The following is a 6,815-nucleotide window of genomic DNA, read 5'->3' as shown; positions in this document are numbered from 1 at the left end:
TCCTCGCCCTTCTGATAACAGGATTTTCAAGAAGTGGCGGATATTGGAAATCAGCTGGGGAGGAGGTTGTTGAAGGTTCATGGCTACGAGGGGAGGAACTGATACGGAGATGGGGAAAGGGGAACGAGAGGAGGTACTAATACGGAAATGGGGAAAGGGGAACGAGGGGAGGAACTGATACGGAGATGGGGAAAGGGGAACGAGGGGAGGTACTAATACGGAAATGGGGAAAGGGGAACGAGGGGAGGAACTGATACGGAGATGGGGAAAGGGGAACGAGAGGAGGTACTAATACGGAAATGGGGAAAGGGGAACGAGGGGAGGAACTGATACGGAGATGGGGAAAGGGGAACGAGAGGAGGTACTAATACGGAAATGGGGAAAGGGGAACGAGGGGAGGAACTGATACGGAGATGGGGAAAGGGGAACGAGAGGAGGTACTAATACGGAAATGGGGAAAGGGGAACGAGGGGAGGAACTGATACGGAGATGGGGAAAGGGGAACGAGAGGAGGTACTAATACGGAAATGGGGAAAGGGGAACGAGGGGAGGAACTGATACGGAGATGGGGAAAGGGGAACGAGGGGAGGTACTAATACGGAAATGGGGAAAGGGGAACGAGGGGAGGAACTGATACGGAGATGGGGAAAGGGGAACGAGGAGGAGGTACTAATACGGAAATGGGGAAAGGGGAACGAGGGGAGGAACTGATACGGAGATGGGGAAAGGGGAACGAGAGGAGGTACTAATACGGAAATGGGGAAAGGGGAACGAGGGGAGGAACTGATACGGAGATGGGGAAAGGGGAACGAGGGGAGGTACTGATACGGAAATGGGGAAAGGGGAACGAGGGGAGGAACTGATACGGAGATGGGGAAAGGGGAACGAGGGGAGGAACTGATACGGAGATGGGGAAAGGGGAACGAGGGGAGGAACTGATACGGAGATGGGGAAAGGGGAACGAGGGGAGGAACTGATACGGAGATGGGGAAAGGGGAACGAGGGGAGGAACTGATACGGAGATGGGGAAAGGGGAACGAGGGGAGGAACTGATACGGAGATGGGGAAAGGGGAACGAGGGGAGGAACTGATACGGAGATGGGGAAAGGGGAACGAGGGGAGGAACTGATACGGAGATGGGGAAAGGGGAACGAGGGGAGGAACTGATACGGAGATGGGGAAAGGGGAACGAGGGGAGGAACTGATACGGAGATGGGGAAAGGGGAACGAGGGGAGGAACTGATACGGAGATGGGGAAAGGGGAACGAGGGGAGGAACTGATACGGAGATGGGGAAAGGGGAACGAGGGGAGGAACTGATACGGAGATGGGGAAAGGGGAACGAGGGGAGGAACTGATACGGAGATGGGGAAAGGGGAACGAGGGGAGGAACTGATACGGAGATGGGGAAAGGGGAACGAGGGGAGGAACTGATACGGAGATGGGGAAAGGGGAACGAGGGGAGGAACTGATACGGAGATGGGGAAAGGGGAACGAGGGGAGGAACTGATACGGAGATGGGGAAAGGGGAACGAGGGGAGGAACTGATACGGAGATGGGGAAAGGGGAACGAGGGGAGGAACTGATACGGAGATGGGGAAAGGGGAACGAGGGGAGGAACTGATACGGAGATGGGGAAAGGGGAACGAGGGGAGGAACTGATACGGAGATGGGGAAAGGGGAACGAGGGGAGGAACTGATACGGAGATGGGGAAAGGGGAACGAGGGGAGGAACTGATACGGAGATGGGGAAAGGGGAACGAGGGGAGGAACTGATACGGAGATGGGGAAAGGGGAACGAGGGGAGGAACTGATACGGAGATGGGGAAAGGGGAACGAGGGGAGGAACTGATACGGAGATGGGGAAAGGGGAACGAGGGGAGGAACTGATACGGAGATGGGGAAAGGGGAACGAGGGGAGGAACTGATACGGAGATGGGGAAAGGGGAACGAGGGGAGGAACTGATACGGAGATGGGGAAAGGGGAACGAGGGGAGGAACTGATACGGAGATGGGGAAAGGGGAACGAGGGGAGGAACTGATACGGAGATGGGGAAAGGGGAACGAGGGGAGGAACTGATACGGAGATGGGGAAAGGGGAACGAGGGGAGGAACTGATACGGAGATGGGGAAAAGGGAACGAGGGGAGGAACTGATACGGAGATGGGGAAAGGGGAACGAGGGGAGGAACTGATACGGAGATGGGGAAAAGGGAACGAGGGGAGGAACTGATACGGAGATGGGGAAAGGGGAACGAGGGGAGGAACTGATACGGAGATGGGGAAAAGGGAACGAGGGGAGGAACTGATACGGAGATGGGGAAAGGGGAACGAGGGGAGGAACTGATACGGAGATGGGGAAAAGGGAACGAGGGGAGGAACTGATACGGAGATGGGGAAAGGGGAACGAGGGGAGGAACTGATACGGAGATGGGGAAAGGGGAACGAGGGGAGGAACTGATACGGAGATGGGGAAAGGGGAACGAGGGGAGGAACTGATACGTAGATGGGGAAAGGGGAACGAGGGGAGGAACTGATACGGAGATGGGGAAAGGGGAACGAGGGGAGGAACTGATACGGTAGATGGGGAAAGGGGAACGAGGGGAGGAACTGATACGGAGATGGGGAAAAGGGAACGAGGGGAGGAACTGATACGGAGATGGGGAAAGGGGAACGAGGGGAGGAACTGATACGGAGATGGGGAAAAGGGAACGAGGGGAGGAACTGATACGGAGATGGGGAAAGGGGAACGAGGGGAGGAACTGATACGGAGATGGGGAAAGGGGAACGAGGGGAGGAGCTGATATGTAGATGGGGAAAGGGGAACGAGGGGAGGAACTGATACGGAGATGAAAAGGGGAACGAGGGGAGGAGCTGATATGTAGATGGGGAAAGGGGAACGAGGGGAGGAACTGATACGGAGATGGGGAAAGGGGAACGAGGGGAGGAACTGATACGGAGATGGGGAAAGGGGAACGAGGGGAGGAACTGATACGGAGATGGGGAAAGGGGAACGAGGGGAGGAACTGATACGGAGATGGGGAAAGGGGAACGAGGGGAGGAACTGATACGGAGATGGGGAAAGGGGAACGAGGGGAGGAACTGATACGGAGATGGGGAAAGGGGAACGAGGGGAGGAACTGATACGGAGATGGGGAAAGGGGAACGAGGGGAGGAACTGATACGGAGATGGGGAAAGGGGAACGAGGGGAGGAACTGATACGGAGATGGGGAAAAGGGAACGAGGGGAGGAACTGATACGGAGATGGGGAAAAGGGAACGAGGGGAGGAACTGATACGGAGATGGGGAAAAGGGAACGAGGGGAGGAACTGATACGGAGATGGGGAAAAGGGAACGAGGGGAGGAACTGATACGGAGATGGGGAAAAGGGAACGAGGGGAGGAACTGATACGGAGATGGGGAAAAGGGAACGAGGGGAGGAACTGATACGGAGATGGGGAAAAGGGAACGAGGGGAGGAACTGATACGGAGATGGGGAAAAGGGAACGAGGGGAGGAACTGATACGGAGATGGGGAAAAGGGAACGAGGGGAGGAACTGATACGGAGATGGGGAAAAGGGAACGAGGGGAGGAACTGATACGGAGATGGGGAAAAGGGAACGAGGGGAGGAACTGATACGGAGATGGGGAAAAGGGAACGAGGGGAGGAACTGATACGGAGATGGGGAAAAGGGAACGAGGGGAGGAACTGATACGGAGATGGGGAAAAGGGAACGAGGGGAGGAACTGATACGGAGATGGGGAAAAGGGAACGAGGGGAGGAACTGATACGGAGATGGGGAAAGGGGAACGAGGGGAGGAACTGATACGGAGATGGGGAAAAGGGGAACGAGGGGAGGAACTGATACGGAGATGGGGAAAAGGGAACGAGGGGAGGAACTGATACGGAGATGGGGAAAAGGGAACGAGGGGAGGAACTGATACGGAGATGGGGAAAAGGGAACGAGGGGAGGAACTGATACGGAGATGGGGAAAAGGGAACGAGGGGAGGAACTGATACGGAGATGGGGAAAAGGGAACGAGGGGAGGAACTGATACGGAGATGGGGAAAAGGGAACGAGGGGAGGAACTGATACGGAGATGGGGAAAAGGGAACGAGGGGAGGAACTGATACGGAGATGGGGAAAAGGGAACGAGGGGAGGAACTGATACGGAGATGGGGAAAAGGGAACGAGGGGAGGAACTGATACGGAGATGGGGAAAAGGGGAACGAGGGGAGGAACTGATACGGAGATGGGGAAAAGGGAACGAGGGGAGGAACTGATACGGAGATGGGGAAAGGGGAACGAGGGGAGGAACTGATACGGAGATGGGGAAAGGGGAACGAGGGGAGGAACTGATACGGAGATGGGGAAAGGGGAACGAGGGGAGGAACTGATACGGAGATGGGGAAAGGGGAACGAGGGGAGGAACTGATACGGAGATGGGGAAAAGGGGAACGAGGGGAGGAACTGATACGGAGATGGGGAAAAGGGAACGAGGGGAGGAACTGATACGGAGATGGGGAAAGGGGAACGAGGGGAGGAACTGATACGGAGATGGGGAAAAGGGAACGAGGGGAGGAACTGATACGGAGATGGGGAAAAGGGAACGAGGGGAGGAACTGATACGGAGATGGGGAAAAGGGAACGAGGGGAGGAACTGATACGGAGATGGGGAAAAGGGAACGAGGGGAGGAACTGATACGGAGATGGGGAAAAGGGAACGAGGGGAGGAACTGATACGGAGATGGGGAAAAGGGAACGAGGGGAGGAACTGATACGGAGATGGGGAAAAGGGAACGAGGGGAGGAACTGATACGGAGATGGGGAAAAGGGAACGAGGGGAGGAACTGATACGGAGATGGGGAAAAGGGAACGAGGGGAGGAACTGATACGGAGATGGGGAAAAGGGAACGAGGGGAGGAACTGATACGGAGATGGGGAAAAGGGAACGAGGGGAGGAACTGATACGGAGATGGGGAAAAGGGAACGAGGGGAGGAACTGATACGGAGATGGGGAAAGGGGAACGAGGGGAGGAACTGATACGGAGATGGGGAAAGGGGAACGAGGGGAGGAACTGATACGGAGATGGGGAAAAGGGAACGAGGGGAGGAACTGATACGGAGATGGGGAAAAGGGAACGAGGGGAGGAACTGATACGGAGATGGGGAAAAGGGAACGAGGGGAGGAACTGATACGGAGATGGGGAAAAGGGAACGAGGGGAGGAACTGATACGGAGATGGGGAAAAGGGAACGAGGGGAGGAACTGATACGGAGATGGGGAAAAGGGAACGAGGGGAGGAACTGATACGGAGATGGGGAAAAGGGAACGAGGGGAGGAACTGATACGGAGATGGGGAAAAGGGAACGAGGGGAGGAACTGATACGGAGATGGGGAAAAGGGAACGAGGGGAGGAACTGATACGGAGATGGGGAAAAGGGAACGAGGGGAGGAACTGATACGGAGATGGGGAAAAGGGAACGAGGGGAGGAACTGATACGGAGATGGGGAAAAGGGAACGAGGGGAGGAACTGATACGGAGATGGGGAAAAGGGAACGAGGGGAGGAACTGATACGGAGATGGGGAAAAGGGAACGAGGGGAGGAACTGATACGGAGATGGGGAAAAGGGGAACGAGGGGAGGAACTGATACGGAGATGGGGAAAAGGGGAACGAGGGGAGGAACTGATACGGAGATGGGGAAAAGGGAACGAGGGGAGGAACTGATACGGAGATGGGGAAAAGGGAACGAGGGGAGGAACTGATACGGAGATGGGGAAAAGGGAACGAGGGGAGGAACTGATACGGAGATGGGGAAAAGGGAACGAGGGGAGGAACTGATACGGAGATGGGGAAAAGGGAACGAGGGGAGGAACTGATACGGAGATGGGGAAAAGGGAACGAGGGGAGGAACTGATACGGAGATGGGGAAAAGGGAACGAGGGGAGGAACTGATACGGAGATGGGGAAAAGGGAACGAGGGGAGGAACTGATACGGAGATGGGGAAAAGGGAACGAGGGGAGGAACTGATACGGAGATGGGGAAAAGGGAACGAGGGGAGGAACTGATACGGAGATGGGGAAAAGGGAACGAGGGGAGGAACTGATACGGAGATGGGGAAAGGGGAACGAGGGGAGGAACTGATACGGAGATGGGGAAAGGGGAACGAGGGGAGGAACTGATACGGAGATGGGGAAAGGGGAACGAGGGGAGGAACTGATACGGAGATGGGGAAAGGGGAACGAGGGGAGGAACTGATACGGAGATGGGGAAAAGGGAACGAGGGGAGGAACTGATACGGAGATGGGGAAAAGGGAACGAGGGGAGGAACTGATACGGAGATGGGGAAAGGGGAACGAGGGGAGGAACTGATACGGAGATGGGGAAAGGGGAACGAGGGGAGGAACTGATACGGAGATGGGGAAAGGGGAACGAGGGGAGGAACTGATACGGAGATGGGGAAAAGGGAACGAGGGGAGGAACTGATACGGAGATGGGGAAAAGGGAACGAGGGGAGGAACTGATACGGAGATGGGGAAAAGGGAACGAGGGGAGGAACTGATACGGAGATGGGGAAAAGGGAACGAGGGGAGGAACTGATACGGAGATGGGGAAAAGGGAACGAGGGGAGGAACTGATACGGAGATGGGGAAAAGGGAACGAGGGGAGGAACTGATACGGAGATGGGGAAAAGGGAACGAGGGGAGGAACTGATACGGAGATGGGGAAAAGGGAACGAGGGGAGGAACTGATACGGAGATGGGGAAAAGGGAACGAGGGGAGGAACTGATACGGAGATGGGGAAAGGGG

Source organism: Palaemon carinicauda, chromosome 10 (genome assembly GCF_036898095.1).
Source record: "Palaemon carinicauda isolate YSFRI2023 chromosome 10, ASM3689809v2, whole genome shotgun sequence".
NCBI lineage: Eukaryota > Metazoa > Arthropoda > Malacostraca > Decapoda > Palaemonidae > Palaemon > Palaemon carinicauda.
Note: the sequence above shows the minus strand (reverse complement) of the source record.